The 17,575-nt window shown below is 42.7% G+C and overlaps 2 protein-coding genes across 6 annotated transcripts in view; one reads left to right on the top strand and one right to left on the bottom strand.

The window, feature by feature from the left end:
* Positions 1-17,575, bottom strand: part of KCNQ1 (potassium voltage-gated channel subfamily Q member 1) — a 337,726-nt gene that overhangs the window by 188,939 nt on the left and 131,212 nt on the right. The window lies entirely within an intron of this gene.
* Positions 1-17,575, top strand: part of LOC139040826 (uncharacterized) — a 92,421-nt gene that overhangs the window by 40,403 nt on the left and 34,443 nt on the right. The window lies entirely within an intron of this gene.

The raw sequence follows: 17,575 nt of genomic DNA, 5'->3' as shown, positions 1-17,575 counted from the left end.
AAGTCTTATTTTAATAGTTGTGTAGAAGTCCGTAGTTTAGATCTCCCACAGTTCTCTCCATTCCATGTTTGACGGACACTCAGGCTCCATTAGCTTTAAGCCACTGCTTTAAGATGACGCACCACCCATCTTTATGAAAACCTGACACTGCGGCAGGTGAGCGAGTGCTTCCTTGGTAATTTTAATAGATGTTGCTGGATTGTTTTCCCAAGAATGTAGCAATTCAGATTCCACCAGCAGCGTGTGAATGTGCCAGCTTCCCCACATCCATGACCTAACCAGCTGTTGGCAGCCTTTGCAGGGCCCGCCAAGCGTGGATGAAGACTGGGATGCTGTTTTTCCTTCTGCGCTGAACGCCTTTTATGGCTCAGAGGCTGTTTGGATTTCCTCCTACGGAATTGTCTGTTCATATCATTTGCTCATTTTTGCTTGTCGATTTGTAGGAATTTTTTATATATTAGAGATGTTAACCCTGTGTCACATGAGGCCCAGATCTCCTCCCCAGGCTATCTTTGTTATTTTAACCTTAATTATTTGGTTGTTTCTATCATAGAAATGTTTTCTGTTTTTAAACTGACACCTATTTTTTTGCATTTTTAAAAAGGAAGGTTTTCTCATCCCAAAGTAATACAACTGTCTCTTAAATTTAGTTGTAATATAAATTTGTGAATGTGTGTGTGTAAATTTTAAAACATTTACCATTTCTGCCTAATATTGTGGGATATCATCAACAATCAGAAGATGAAAGTGTAAAAGGTATTGTATACAATCTTACTAAAAAAACTAAAGTAAAACAAACTATAAAATTTCAAAGAAAACATAGAAGAAAATCTCTGGACCTTGGATTTGGCAATGAGTTTTGATGTACGACACCAAAAGCTCAGTCATTAAGGGGGAAAAAAATTGAAAAATTGGACTTTATCAAAATTAAAAGCATTTGTTCTACAAAAGACACTGCTGAGGGAATGAAAAGACAAGCCTCTGAGTTGGAGAAAATGTTTATACGGCACCTCTCTGGTCAAGGACTTGAATCCAGAATATATAAAGAACTCTTGCAACTTGACAACAAGAAAGCCAATGACCCAATTTTAAGAAGGGATTACAAATAAGCACGTGAAGAGATGCTCAAATCAATCAACATCAATTATTAGAGAAATGCTATTGAAATCCACAATGAGCTACCACTACACCCATATAGAATGGCTAAAATTAAAAAGTGGTGTCGATTTTAGATATTTGGAAAAAATAAAGTTAGAGCCTTACTTCTCAGCTTACATTAAAAAAAAACAAAAGAAAAAAAGTTGAAACCTGATAACATCAAACACAAGGATGCAGAGCAACTGGAACTCTCACATGTTTGCTGGTGGGAGTGCAAAATGTGCAGCCATGTGGGGAAAGAGTGGCAGTTTCTCATAAAGTTAAACATACACTTACCATGTGACCCAGTGGTCCCTCCCATATATTTACCCAAGTGAATTGCAAATTTATGTTCACAAAAATCTGTACATAAATACGTATAGCAACTTCACTCAAATTCCCAAAACCTGAAAACAACCAAGATGTACTTCAATAGGTGAGTGGATAAACAAACCGTGGTACATCTATGCAATGGAATACCATCCAGCAGTCAAAAGAAAAGAAAGGAGTCATGCAACAATATGGATGAATCTCAAATGCATTTTGCTAAGCAGTGAAAGAAGCCAGATGCAAAAGGCTACATATTATATGACATTCTAGAAAAGGCAAAACTACATAAAGGGACATAAAACAGGTCAATGGCTGCTAGTGTTTAGGGGAGGGGGAGTACTTGACTTCAAAAGGGTTGCATGAGGGAACTTTCAGAGCTATGGAACGTCTCTGTATAATGCTGTGGTGGTGGATACGTGACCTCAGGGATTTGTCAAAACTCACAGAACTGTACATCTCCAGGAGCGAATTTTACTGTGGACAAACTAAAAAAGAAATCAAGAGACCGTTGGAGGATTCTAGGATGGAGAGTAGACTGACGAGTGAATTCTGGGTTAACGAATGTATGACAGTGCTGAAAGGGGAGGGGAAGAAGGAGCTGGCCTACAAAGTCTCAGTAACAATCTTTTGACCAGACACGGCATGGCTAAAGTTAACAAACTATCATAAACCCACTATTGTAGTTGGTAGGTTTGTTTCTCATAGGGGTACTACATGTTCATGCGGGTTAAACAAATAAATCATAGATAATGGGAGCCAGGTTTCTCACTGCTACAGAAAACAAGTAACGGACCGAGTCGGGGGGTGTGAATAAACTCTGTGATCAGAAACATCATATGAATTCATATTTAGCTTAATGTAGACACAGAAATAAATATAGATATGTGTGTATACTCAGGTTATGTACATACATATATTTCCTAGCTCTGTCCACTGACAGGCCCTAGAAGTAGTGACAACCCTGGAGCAATGGGCACACCCAGTGCCCAGATCCTGGCTTCTAAATACCATTCTCAATCCAATGGCCAAAGCTAGGATAATGTGAGCAACAAAATAAATAATAATAGCATTGGATTATAGCTGAAAAAAGAAATATTCCTGAGTCCATACTGATTCAGGTTAACAAATAAATAATTGGAGGAGCAGGACAAATCTTCCTTACGGAAGAATTCCAAATAATAATTGTAGAAAGAAGGAGAAAAATAGAAAACCACCATTAGGACACCACAATGATATTTGCTGCAGGCAAGATCCCCGGATCAGTGCTAAAATTAGTAGGTGAAACTTTAACAGGTAATTTCAAAGTTTCTCCCCTCAAATATTTATTCATTGCTATGTTGGTTTTAACATAGGTACACCAATTCTTTGATACTCTCTCTTGCTGGAGGTAGACTATAACTCTCCTCCCCTTGAATGTCGGCTGGACACAGTGACTTGCTTCTTACGACTAGACCATGGAAAGGAAAAAAGTAACTTGATGGTGGCGGAACCTAGCTGACATCGCCTTAACCAAGCGTGTCAAGGTTAACATCACCAGTGACGAACCATGTTGATGTCATGTACCCTGATCCAATGCAGTGAGAAAAGCACCTCACTTCTGTGGCATTCTTTCCCCAAACCCATAACCCCAATCTAATCCTGAGAAAATATCAGACAAGCCCAAATCGAGAGACATTGACACCTGACTAGTATTCCTCAAAAGTGTCAAGGTCATGAAAAACAAGGAAAGACTGAGAAGCTGTCAGATCAGAGGAAACTAAGGAGACCTGCTGACTAAATGTGATGATGGATCCTAGAAGAGAAAAAGGATATTAGCAGTTAAATTGGGGAAATCCAGATAAGTTAATTAAACTGTAGCTTATCTAATAGTATTGACGCAATGTTAATTTCTTAGTTTTGATAATTGTACCATGGTTAAATAAGATGCTAATGTTAGGGGAAGCTGGTGAAAGGTATATGGGGACTCTCTGTACTATTTTTGCCTCTTTTGTAAGTCAAAAAGTTATTTTTAAGTAAAAAGTGAAAAAAACCTGTGTACAATAGTACAAAAAAATCCTTAGTATGTAATTAAGAAGATACAAGAAGTCTAAGGAGAAATGATAAAATCTTAATGAGAGACATTTAAGAATACATAAATAAATGGAGAAATATGCTTTTGTTCCATTGACTAGAAAACTGAATATTGAAAAGATTGTCCCCAAATCTTAATAAAAATCCCAAGGTTTCTGTATTGGAACCTTGGACAAGCTGATTCTAAAATTGATCTGGAAGTGCAGAAAGCCAAGAATCAACAATATTCTTGAACAACAACAAGGTGGAAGAACTCACTCTCCCAGCCATCAGTACTTGTTACGAAGCATTGGTCATTCAGACGTTGTGGTGCTGATGCAGAGAGAGACACACACACCAAGGGGATAGGATTGAATGTCCGGAAATAGCCCACACACATTTGGATGCTTGCTGTGTATCAGAAGGGGCCTGCAGATGGTGGGAAGAGGATGTTCAGGGTCAGTTGGCTGTCCACATGGGAAAGACAGTACATTGGACCCTTACCTCACACCATACACCAAAAATTCACTCTTGACATTCCACGCAACTGAAGACTAATGAAGAGAAGCAAAACTATAAAGCCTTTATGCTTGAATCTAAAAGAATGCCTTTGTGACCTCAGGGTTTGGAAGGATTTTCTAAAACTTAAGCAATAACCCTAAAGGACAAGACTGCTTAATTTGACTACGTTAAAATTAAGAGCTAATCATCAAATGACACCTTAAAGAGTGAAAAGACAACCACAGAAGAATAGTATCCACAAAATATAAAGAACTCATACAAATCAATAAGAAGAATATAAACAACTTAGTGAAAAACGGACAACAGACAAACAGGCACATTACAAAAGAGGAATCCAAATGGGCGATGACTACGTGGAAAGGTGTTGTGCCTGACTAGTAATCAGAGAGATGTAAATAAACTCAGGGAGCTCACAGCCCATCGGGGCGAGGGGCAGACTTCCAGCAGGAAACCGCACAGACATTACTTAGTCACACCCGGGAGAAGGGCTCGGAGTGAAGGGCTCTCTGCCCGTGACATTCTCAGAAAGCACAGGAAAGTAGCCGGTAAGCCTTGAAGAATGCATGCACATTCAAAGGCTCACAGGTCTGGGACCTGGCGGGAGCATTTACCGTCCCCATTTTAGAGATTCGGGGCAGAGATTCAAGTACCCTGGGTTATATTATACAGTTGTCAAGTGACAGAGCTAAGACTTCGTCCAGGATTCAAATGTTCTTTCAAGAAAAAGGAAAGGAAAAAGAACACAAATACATATTTTTATGTCTGCATCACTTGTATACAGAAGGAAGGAATGGTGGAGTGGTGACTGGAAAGCAGGGCTGCTTTCCAAACACCCGAGATGACAAGTGCCATCTCTAAAGCCCATGAGCCAAGGGTGAGCCACCTGACCCCTGAGAAAGGCTCAGCCTGGCCTTTTAGGAAATTAAAATGTGCATATCGGTTGGCTGCCCAGAGCGGGTGGGGCCTGCACCTGCCAGAGAGGAATGTGTGCTGTTTGGTTTAATCCTGGGAACGGCACATGGGGCCCCACAGCAAAGGGTGAAGAGAGGGGCCCCGCAGGTTTGTTTTTCCAAATTAACAGGAAAGGCGCTGCTCTGCCCAGCTTCTGTGTCGGAGGGTGGGGGTCTGCCTCCCCCACCGCGGGCAGGCGGTGAGCAGGGCTGCAAAGCCCCTCCCTTCGCTCACCTGCAGTCACAGCCTGGTCAGGGACCTGCAGGAAGCTGCAGGGACTGCTGGGTGGGGATTTAGATCCTTGGCCAACACAGTGGCACACTGCTTCCTTCAGGCAAGGGCTTTGGGGTAAATGCTGTGTCCCAAGAGACCCAACTTGTCACCCCCACCAAGGAGCCTGAGGTTGGTGTTTCACAAAGATGTGAAAAGACAGTCAACAGCCCTGGCCTCCCAGCAGCATGGCAGGCCGAGCCCATGGTGGACTCGACAGGGCAGCTCATCTGGACACTGGACCCCGAGGAGGGCAGCAGAGCCACGCCAGGTGAGCCATCCGGAGTGCCAGACCTCGGGGAAAAAAGAGCACTGTGTCCTGGTGACAGTGAAGTCACACTTTCATAAGACAGTCCCAGTTTTCGATGCTTTAATTCCTTGGCTGCCTTTGCCTTGTCAAGGCCAGAATCTGGGCCTAAGTGTTCAGGGCAGAACAAAACAATTTTGTTTTCTAGGAAAATGGGAGGTCTGGGATGGCGAACACAGCCTCTGGCGTGGCGACTACCACAGCTGGCGACACTGGCTGCCAAGTCTCACCCTCTCTCCAGAGAGCAGGAACCAAACAGCACAGCATCTTCCATTCCAGCCAGAGGCCCTGCTCGATAGGGTGATTTTAATTTTCTTTAGAAAAATACACGCACAGAAAAATGACTAGAAGGAAACAGATCAAAATATTAACTGTGTTTGTCTTTGGGTGAAGAGACCGGGGGTGATTTTCTTTTTCTTTCCTTATCATTTCCTTATTTTCTATCTTGGATGTTCCCTTTCCAAGTCAGGAAACAATAATTTGTGGCAGTCTCCCATATCTGTGCCTCACTCTCCATCCCACGGCCCTGCACATCTTGTCCTGGAGTTACCAGAGTCTGTCAGAGCATCCTGCATCCCTCCGCCCAGCCTGTGGCAGTCCACGTGGCTGCAGAGAGCCCTCTCTCGCCACAAACGTCCTCAAGGCCTTCCACTCCGAGGAGCGCCTGGTCTCACTTACTTTGGTTCCTTCTCCAGCCCCTGCCACCTGCCCATTCCAGTCCCTCACTCTCACAGCAAGGCCAGCTCATCCCCAGCACTGGGACACACTTGGCTGCCCTGAAATGCAGGAAGGGAAATCCCATTTCTCCACCTTCTGCTTCAACTGTGACCTCATTTCATTTTCACAGCAGCCCTTTGGAGTGGCAGCTTTGATCCCCATTTCTGGATGAGCAAACTAAGGTTCAGAAAGGCTATAAATCATGCCCCTGGTCACACAGACTAGGCCAGGACTCCAGCACTAAGTCAAACTTGCTGTAAGGCCCCCGCCCCCCCCCCACCCTCACCCCCCCTTGCCCTCTGCCCTTTGCCCTGGGAGAGTCTCTCCGGTTTCTGGGCCCTCCCTGGTAACTTCACCCGGCCCACCCTGCCTCGTGACTGATTAAAATCCTGTCTAATCTCCCAGGTGTAACCCAAGTCCTCCACAAAGCTTTCCACGGCTCTGCAGATTGCCCCCTCCCCTGGATGGGCGCGGGGCTTATTATGTGTGCCTGCCCTCAGGTCTATGCCAGATCCTCAGCACGGGGGCCTCGCCTTCCACCTCCCCCATGTCCCTCCAGGGCCTGGCACAGGCACGTTGCCTGAGCCAGCTCACCCCACAGGGATAAACAGAAGCTTCCCATGTCCTTCCCAAGTCAGAGCCCTTTCCCGGGCTGCCCCCCCCCCCCCAAGAAATCCACCCAGCTCTTGGCAGACTTGCCAAAGCCCTGCAGATCCTGCACCGTGAACGAGAACCCCCTCCCCAGGGCATCCGGACAGCTGCAGCCAGGCCCTGCGTGACATTGCTGAGCCGCGGCCCCAGGCCTATGCCAGCTGCCCATGCCCGGCTCACAGTCCCCAAGCCAGCATAGCCACACTGCCACCTGTGTCTCCACTCAGAGGCGAGAAGTAAGAGACACGGACAGAAAGTGTAAAAGCCATTCCCACAACAGCTGCCAGGAGCAGGGCAAAGAGTGGAGTGAAAATGTATGGTCACAGCTGGCACCCAGTTCCGCTCAGGAAAATACCTTGTTTGAGTGGACACCTGTTGTTTTTGCCTGTCCAGCAGCCAGGCTTGGCTTCTGGGAACAGTTTCTCAAATCTTCCTGAGAGGGTACAGCCTTCCCCCATCCCAGGCTGCAGGGTTCAGGTACCCACTGGCCGTTCCCAGAGGGGGCCTGTGGCCCAGGCCTTGGACATCAGAGGCAGGTCTGAGGACGGCTCATACCCTGCTTGGGGCCAGTGTGAGCCTGGCCTCAGGCTCTGGCAGGAATGATGGGCAAAGAGAGGGCCTCTTTCTGTTGGGTTTGCAGAGCTGGCAGCCATCTTGCCTCCATTGGAAAGTGGCTTTCTGAGGACAAAGCCATCCCAGGGGCCAAGAGGAAGAGGGGGAGCAGAAGAGAGAACAAGGCGGGTTGGGGGAGAGTGAGAGCAAGCAAGCAAGATCATCCCAGCCCTGGAGTCCTGCTGTGCCTGAAACAGCTGGGTCCAGATGTGTGAGCTAAAAAAAAAAAAAAGTCTCCTTTTTGCTTCAGCTAGTTTGAGTTGGGGTTCCATCATTTGTCACCGAGAGAGTCTTTAGGAATGTGTGTGACAAACTTGGGGGTGAGGCGTGAGCCTGAGGGAATGGGTCTGGGGCGACAGGGTTACACAAGAGCTGAACTACTCGAATTTCCCTCCCTGCGCTTTGGGGAGCACAGGGCAGAGGACGAAAGCTGATGGGAAAGAAGTTATCTCTGCAACCGGCCAGGGAGCTCTTGGGGAGCGGCTCCCTAAAGCTGGTGGCCTGCTTTCTGCTGTGATGCCAACCCCCTCTCCACACCTTGGGGTAAGAGGATGTTTGAAGCAAGCTGCAAGACATGCTGGATCTCAGCCAGTCAACAGCCTGCAGAGTAGACTTGACACAAGCACAAGCAACAGTGATGTGACGGTCAGTGGTGACCTTGGGAATCCTGACCAATCCACACCGCCAGAGATGAGAGCACTAAGGACCCTCAGCCCCAGAGCCGCCCCTCACATTGGGGCTTACAGGGTTCAGAAAACGCAAATCTGAGAGGGAACGGAAATGGTTCTGTGGGCCCAAGGGTTGGGTCCAAATAGCGGGGGCGCTGAGGAGGACAAGCAGTGACAGAGCCAGGACAGGATCAACCCTGAGTGAGTGCAGGAAACGGAAAGGGAGCAACACAGCCACCCACACAAATCGGGCGACCCTCCGGGGTCTCCATGCTCCAGGAAGTCACTGTCCAGGTCTCCCAAGACACAGTTCCAGGGGACGGTTCCCGGCAGCAAGAGCAGCCCCAGGAAATGTTAATATACAATGGAATCTGGGTTAAGCACTGTCTTCTCCAAGAGTTGAGCTCACAGGACATTCCCAAGAAACCTCTGGAGAGGTGGGGAGGAAAGTTTCTGGAGGTCTTTGGATGAAGAAAACAAAAAAGTGGCCTTGATTTTCAAGGCGAAATTACAGAGGAAGAAAAAAATGTTTTTAATCTAATTAAGAACGATCTTTTCACCTTCATCACAACATCACGGAAATGTGCCAGTTCTTAACTTCACACAATAATCAAAGCAATTAGTGAGGGAGAAGCCTTGGAAAGCAGTGCAGATGTTCTCAGAATGTTTAATGGGGAAATGAGTTGCAGGCCTCGTTCTCAGCATCCGGCTCCAGGCCCTGGCCACCAAACCCAGACATCTGCTTGGGCCCCACCCCCCAGGCCCCGAGGGCGCGGGCTCGAGAAACACAGGTCCCTTCCCAGGCCGCCTCCCAGCCAGGCCAGATCCGGGGCTGAGAGGCTCCCCATGGCTCCCCAAGCTGGAGCCTGGACACAGTCAGAGCCACCCCAGAGCTGGGGGGAGGCTTAACGTCAAAATTATGTTAACAACTGATTGTCAAAAATAATCGGCTCAGCCTGGCTCCCCCACCCCATCCCTGCTGGCTGCAGGAGTGCTGGGAGGCAAGGAGAGGGCAAGGGGCCCGGAGGGGAGCTCTCAGCTATGACACCCCCAGTTTGCATAGACACCACTTCGTGAAAAGACACGGTCGCATCTGTCCGGCACGGCCCTGTAGGCCCCATTCCAATGCTGCTGGCCTCTTAATGGGCCCAGGAGTCAAACTGTTTGGACATGAGGAATTTCCAATAATCAGAGGAAATATGGAGAAAAGAGGACGACACTACTTAGGAAATCGCCTGTTCCAGAGAGCAGAGGGAAGAATGGCTGTGTTAACTGGCTGTGGAAGAGACTGACACTGCGGGTGGGTCAGGCAGCTCAGCAAAGCACCTCAGGGTTGTATGGCAGGCACAGGGGACACAGAGGTAAAGAACACATTGTCCCTGTTCTCAAGGAGATGCAGGCAGCACAGGGGCCTCACCCATGTGCCCTCAGCACTCACGTTCCATACGCACCAAAGGCTTCTTAATGCAAACCTTACCAGATGCTTTTGTGAGCACTATCTCTGACCTCAGGGCTCTGCTCAGCAGCACACAGGGACAGGCCAGAAAGGATGCAGAGTGAATCCCCTGAGGGGCAGCCTCAGCAGTGGGAGATAAATACCCTAACTCCCTTAGCAGCTGGTGGAACGACTCTGAGGACGTCTCTATACAGCTTCCCAGCTGCCTGCCATGGAGTTCTTCCTCAACAAGTGACCTGCACAAGGATTCCCAAATTGGGCTCTGTGTCCAGTGAAACTGATTCAAGACAGTGTGACAGGAAGCCGCTGGAACATTTTAAGGAGGAGAACAGCAAGGTCTACTTTATATTTCAAGAATTCTCTCTGGCTACTGTGCGAAGAATGGAGGAAAAGAGGCAGGAGTGGGAACAGATCAGGGAAGAGGGAAGGGCAACAAGCGAGGCAGAGAATTGGTAGTGGCTTTGACTAGGGAGGTGGCTGGAGAGAAGGCAAGGAGGGGGCAAAGTCCAGAAGGGTGACAAGACCTGCTGATGGATTAGACAGAAGCACTAAGAAAAAGGCATCCTTTTAAAAGATTTCCAGCCAGGTTTAGAGAACAATGGCATGCTGCTCCCCATCCCCTCTGGTTTCAAATTTCCCTACTCACCTCCTCCAAAACATAAACCCAACAAGAAGTGCAAATAAAAGTGTAGACAACCTATGCCTTCAGCACCACTAGGAAACAGAATACCGTGGCCTTCAAATTATCTGTAAATGGCAAAATGAACCAAATTCCAACCGTGCTCTAGCCACCTGCCCACCACTGCAAGCCTCTGAATGCAGTCAGGAGATGAGGCTTAAGATGCCCTGTCAACAAATGTGAGGAAAGTGAGTGACCTCAGCCAAAATGGTGGACTAGGTACATCTGAGGGCCTTTCCCTTCACAGAAACATTGAAAGCTCAAGCAAAACCTTTGAAGTAAATCCAGAATCAACTTCGTCAGAACTCCAGAAAGCAGGCAAAGGTTTAAAGCAAGCAAGTGAACACCAAACCCAGAAACAGGCAAATTAAAAATTGTAAGAGAGCTCTGTGGCGTTTTTATTGTCCTTGCAATACTGCCTTCCCTAGCTCAGTGGCAGTCTTGAAGACGGCAGCCCACTTTCCTACTTTGGGGCCCTGCTCCCTGGTTCTGGAGGGAGCAGAGCAGATCTCATTTTCAAAGAACTGTGTTCTGTATCATCTGGGGGTTGCCTAAAGGACTGACACAAGGTGATTGCCTTTGTTTCCTCTAACATGGAACTCACTCAGGGTGAAAAATGGTGGACATTCCTTGAAAATACTATAAGGGGGTCAAACAAATCATGGCTACCTGTGGAAAAAGGATACAGTTTGAGGCATACAATAGAGCACAAAGTCTGGAAGGAAAAGCTGGGGAGAGAGTTTCTTCAGGAAATCAGGCCATTCAAAAGCACCTGTGTATACTGAGGAATTGAGAAAACCAAGAGCATGCACAGGGCAGGATGCACCCTCAGAAAAGTCCTGAGCACACACTAAGCTTTCACCTCTGACTGATCTCTGCCCACCTCAGACAGGAAGACTTGCAGACAGCCTGGCCAAGTCTTAAAGGATTGTCCCAGCACAGAGCTAACCTGCAAAGATTGGGAGAGTTCTGTTACTTTTTGTTTTCTTCCCTCTCCTTCTCCCTTTTTGTATTCCTGGCACTCAAGAAAATCTCTGTCAAAACACCAGCTGAACACAAGCTAGAGGAACAATAACTTCAGAGACCACACATGACAAAGAATATGGATTTCACAAAAATAGTTTAGAAGTCACTAAACAAACAGCTTCAACTCACATCAAGAAAAAAAATCCTGAGAAGGGAAAAGAATCAGATGTCTAGAGTTACTACATATAATATCCCAAATATCCAGTTTTCAACAAAAAAAAACTATGAAGCATGTAAAGCTTCATGTAAAAAAACTATGAAGCATGTAAAGAAACAAGAAAAAGTATGGCCCATTCATAGAGGAAATTAACAGAAACTGTCTCTGAGGAAGCACAGACATTGAATACCAGACGGAGACTTTAAATCAACTTTGTTAAATATGCTGAAAGAACTAAAGGAAATCATCAACAAAGAACTAAAGGAAACCAGGAGAACAATGTATGAATACATAGAGAATATCAGTAAAGACACAAATTGTAAAAATGAATTAAACAGAAATTCTGGAACTGAAAAGTATAATGACTGAAATGAAAAACTCACTAGAGGGTTTTATTAGCATATTTGAGTGGGCAGAAGAATCAGTGAGCTTGAAGAGAGATCAGTTGAAATTATCCAGTCTCATGAGCAGAAGGAAAAAAGGACAAAGGAAAAATGAATAGACCTTGAGGGACCTGTGAGATACCATCAAGCTTAACAACATACTCATAATGGGAATTCCAGAAGGCGAGGTGAGAGAAAGAGGCAGGAAGAATATTTGAAGAAATGAAGCCAACAACTTCCCAAATTTGATGAAAGATGAGTCTATGCCTCCAAGAAGTTCAATGAACTCCAAGAAAGACATCATAAATCAAACTGTTGAAAAAGACAGAATCATGAAAGGAGTGAGAGAAGTGACTCATCGTATACAGGGATACTCAATAAGATTAACATCAGATTTCTCATCAGAAAGGATGGAGGCCAGAGGGAGTGGGATCGAATTTTTAAAGTGCTAAAAGAGGGAAAAAAAAACTTGTGAGTCAAGGATTCTATATCTAGCAAAATTATCTTTCAACAATGAAGGAGAAATTAAGACATTCCCAGATAAACAAAAGCTGAGGGACTTTATTGCCTGTAGACCTGCCCTATAAAATTCACTAAAGAGAGTCTTTCAGGCTGAAATGAAAGGACACGGAGAAAGTAACCAAAGCTATACCAAGAAATAAAGAATTCCAGAAAAGCTAACTCCATAGGTAAATATAAAAGCCAGTATTATTGTACTTTTAGTTTGCAACTCCTCTTTATTTCCTATGTGACTTAAAAGACAAATGTATAAAACAATTATACATCTGTGTTATTGGGAATACAATACACAGACTGTACAATACATATAAAGATATAATTTGTGACTACAACAACTTGAGGGAGATGGAACTATACAGGAGCTGACTTTTTGTATGCTATTGAAGCTACGCTAGTGTCAGTTCAAACTAGATTTATAAATTTAGGATGTTAAATGTAACATTCAAGGTAACCACTAAGAAAATACCTAAAATACATACACAAAAGGAATTGAGAAGAGAATCATTATATACCAACGAAAAATTGGTTAAACACAAAAGAAGGCAGTAAAGGAGGAAATGAGGAACAAAGAAGGTATAAGACATACAGAAAACAAAAAGCAAAATGGCAGACATCCTTCCTTATCAGTAATCACTTCGAATGTAAATGGATTAAATTCTCCAATCAAAAGACAGAAATTGGCAGAATGGATTAAAAAGAATTACCATAAAAATACCATCTAGGTTTGTGAAAGTACATTCTGATGCACAACAATGAAATCGTCCAACGATGTATTTCTCAGAACATATCCCTGTTGTTAAGCAACACGTGACTGTATATACATCAAACAACAGAACCTCAAAATATAAGGAGCAAACATTGACAGAACTGGAGGGAGAAATTAACAGTTCTACAATGATAGTTGGAGATTTCAATACCCTACACTCAGTAACATGATACAACAACCAGACGGAAGATCAGTAAGGAAACAGAAGAGTTGAACAATACTATAAAACCAACTAGACCTAACAAACTCATATAGAAAATTCCACCCAACAACAGCAGAATACACGTTCTTCTCAAGTGCACATGGAATATTCTCCAGGATAGATCACATGTTAGGCCATAAAGCAGTCTCATGAAGTTTTTTTGAATTGAAATCATACAAAGTATCTTCTCCAACCAAAATGGAATGAGGGTAGAAATCAATAATAGGAAACTCAAAAATTAACAAATACGTGGAAATTAAACAACACACTCTTTAAAAACTAATGAGGGGCCATCCCCAGAGGCCTAGTGGTTAAGTTTGGCACACTCTGCTTCGGTGGCCCAGGTTCAGTTGCTGGGTGCAGACCTACACCATTCTGCTAGCAGCCATGCTGTGCTCATGGCCCACATACTAAAAAATAGAGGAAGATTGGCACAGACGTTAGCTGAGGGTGAATCTTACTCAGCAAACAAATAAATAAAATTAATGAGTCAAAGAAGTCATCACAAGGAAAATTAGAAAATACTTCGAGATGGAAAGAAAATGAAAACATAGCAAACTTAGGGAGGGGATGCAAAGAAAACAACACTCATAGAGAAAACTATAGTTATAAATTCCTACATAAAGAAAGAAGAAAGATCTCCAATAACCTAACTTTATAGATTAAGGAACTAGAAAAAGAAAAGTAAACTAAACCCAAACTTAGCAGAAAAAAGGAAATAATAAATGTGAAAATGGAGAAATGAGTGGAACAGAAAAACAATAGAGAAAATAAACTAAACCAAATTATCTATTTTTGAAAGGGTCAACAAAACTGACAAACCTTTAGCTAGATGGTCTAAGAAAAAACTAGAGAATATGCAAATAGATATCATAAGTGAAAGTGGGGTCATTACAATTGACCTTACAGAAATAAAAAGAATTATAAGAGAAGACTATGAAAAATTGTACTCCAACAAATTAGATAACCTAGATGAAATGGACAAATTCTTCAAAACTCATGAACTACAAAAATTGACTCAAGAAGAAATAGAAATTTTGAACAGACATATAACAAGTAAAAAGTTTGAATCAGTTATCAAAAACTCGAAGAGAAGTCCAGGACCTGATGGCTTCACTGGTGAATTATACCAAAAATTTAAAGAAGAATTAACATCAATCCTTCTCAAAGTCTGCCAACAACAACAAAAACAAAAAACAGAAGAAGAGAGAACACTTTGCAACATATTCTTTGAGGTGAGTATTACTCTGATATCAAAGCCAGACAAACATGCACATGAAAAGAAAGCTAGATACCAATATCCCAATTCAAAAAGCTAGAAAAAGCACAGTAAATGAAAAGAGAATACAAGGCAGGAAATAAAGATAAAAGCAGAAATTAATGAGGCAGGAAACAGTAAAATGGAAGACTAAATTAATAAAATCAAAATCCTGGTTATTTAAAACAAAAAAACCCAAAACAGACAAACTACTAACTAATCTAAGGAGAAAAGAGAGAAACACAAACACCAAAGAAGTGACAAGAGAAAGTAACTATTACTGTGGAGGAAATTTGAAAAATCATAATAGATTACTTAGTACACTTCTATGCAAAAAATTTGCAAAACCCAGATGAAATAATTTCCTTGCAAAATACAGTTTATCTAAAATTAATCTCAGTAGAAATAGAAAGCCTGGACACACCAATTTCCAAAAAGTAAATAAAATATTTTCAAGAAACTATCCTAAAAGAAAGCACCATATCCAGGACATTTCACAGAGGAATTCTACCAAAACCTTTTAGAGGCCAGAGAGTTCTAATTTTACATATATTGTTTCAGAGCACAGAAAATGAAGGAATTATTCCAAATACTTTTTATAAGCAGGTGTAACACTGATAGAAAAACCTGATAAAAATAGAACATAAACAGTAAATAAAAGACCAATATTATTTATGAATGCTGACGGAAAAATTCTAAATATTTCCCCCATATTAATAAGTTAAAGAAGAAACATGAGTCCTCCAAGAATTTATCAACTACTCCTAATAAAACTCTTGTGAAAATACAAGTGAATAGGTACTTCCTTGATATAACTACACAAATATTAGAAGAAAATAGGAGTGAATTCCTCTATAAACTAAGCATAGGAAAAAGCCTTCCTAACTATGACTACAAATCTAGGTGTAATAGGAGATCAATAAATTTGACTACAGATATATTAAAATAAACCTCTTGCATAGAAAAATACTTTAAGCAAAATCAAATGACAAAATGGAAGGAAATCTTTGCAACACATATTACCAACAGAAGGCTAATGGCTATGATATACACAAAACTTTTAAAAATTGAGGGAGTAAAGGACTAAAATGACTATAGAAAAATAGGCAAAAGATATAAACAGACGGTTTAGGAAATGATATCTAAAAATGTACCATAAACTTATGAAAAGATTGCAATTTCATTCATAAAAAGATAAATACAAGCTAATGCTAAATTGAGATACCATTTTTCACCTATTAGAGCAAGAAAAATTCAAAATCTTAATAACATACTCTGGTGAGGCTGTGTTGAAACAGTCTCACACTATTGGTGTGAATGCAAAATGGCACTGTCCCAATGGAGGGGAATTTGACAATATTTAACAAAACTAAATGTGTATTTATTTCAACCTAGCAATCCCAGTTTTAGGAATCCCACTTTTAGGAATTTAGGAATTCAACAATATGCAAAAATATGCATAAGATTATTCAGTACAGTATTATTTGCAATTACAAAATATTAGAAACTAACCAAAGCACTGGCCACAGAATGGTGAGCACAGCTGCCATCCAAAAACTACCTACACATATAAGCATAGGAGATTGGTTGAAAAGACTTCAGTACGTACACACCGAGGAACACCATGCAACTGTAAGAAAGAATGAGAAAGCTCTCCATGAATGAATATTCAGTGATTCCTAGGAGATGCTGTTAGGTGAGAAAAGCAAAATACAAAAGGGCACATGGAGAATGCTACATTTGTGTGGTGTGTAATAAACAAAGGGAAATGAGAAAATAACTATATATGTTTCATAACATACACACCACACACAACTCATACACTATCACACACAAATAAAACAGAAAATACTGTAATTGGTTACCTATGAGAGGTAGGCAGAATTAGGATGGAAGGGTTATGAGAGGGAGACATATTTCAGTAGACCTTTCCGTATAATTTTGACTCTGGAAGTATATTAGTGTTCTATATATACAAAAAGTAAAATTAAATCAGCAAGATGTAGGACACCTCTGGAATGGTGGAATGAGGACCTTGGAAAAACTGTTCCCTAAAAAACAATGATAAAAACTGGACAAAACTGTCAAAAAAAAAAAAAAACCACTCCATTTAAGAACTCCAGAAATTAACCAAAGGCATATAACAAATTGAAAAGTGCTTATTCAAGAAAATGCTAAACTTTGGTAAGAACAGCTGGGTCTGTGGCGATTTAACTGGGGGCTGTTCCCATCCCCCCACCTAAGCTCAGTGGCACAGTAGCCTTGAGGACCTTCAGCCTCAGTGCCAACAAAGAGGGCTAACCTGATTTGGAGCTCCATGGAAAACCCTCTGCGCTATGCCAAACAATAGTGATCTTAGTGGCAAATAATTGGGAAGGCCAACATCACAGCTACTGAAGGCTGCAGTACTGGTTTGGGCAAGCAATAGATGAGAAAAAATTTCAAAAGGGATTCTTGAGATCTGGAAGACTGCACACACTCTCAAGAGAGACCAGAGAAGACCCCTGTATATACTTATCCTTGGCTGACTGTGAGACCCTGTGCAAGCAGAAAGGAAAAGCCAGAAAAGACTTATAAACAGCTGAAATTTGAATGAATGTCTCAGCTCATACACAGATCACCTCAGCAAATGGTAGAAGCCTCATTGGCTCAAGATGTTTAAACAAAACTTCTAACCGATCAGCCTGACTGCTAGGCTATGCTGATCCAGGAATGATACCAAGGAAGCTAGGCTTAGAAACAAAAACAGGAACAATAATTTTTTAAAAACTGAGCAGAGACATTAGTTGACATACACTGCAGGAGACAAACTGAGGAATCAGTACAGGCAAGGCATAAACAAATCAACAAACAAAAAACCCAGCAACAACAATCACCCCTGGTTAGGGGGAAGAATCACAATCCAGAGTGCCTAC

This window comes from Equus asinus, chromosome 17 (genome assembly GCF_041296235.1).
Source record: "Equus asinus isolate D_3611 breed Donkey chromosome 17, EquAss-T2T_v2, whole genome shotgun sequence".
NCBI classification, from domain to species: domain Eukaryota; kingdom Metazoa; phylum Chordata; class Mammalia; order Perissodactyla; family Equidae; genus Equus; species Equus asinus.
Note: the sequence above shows the minus strand (reverse complement) of the source record. Positions and strands in the feature narration are given on the sequence as shown.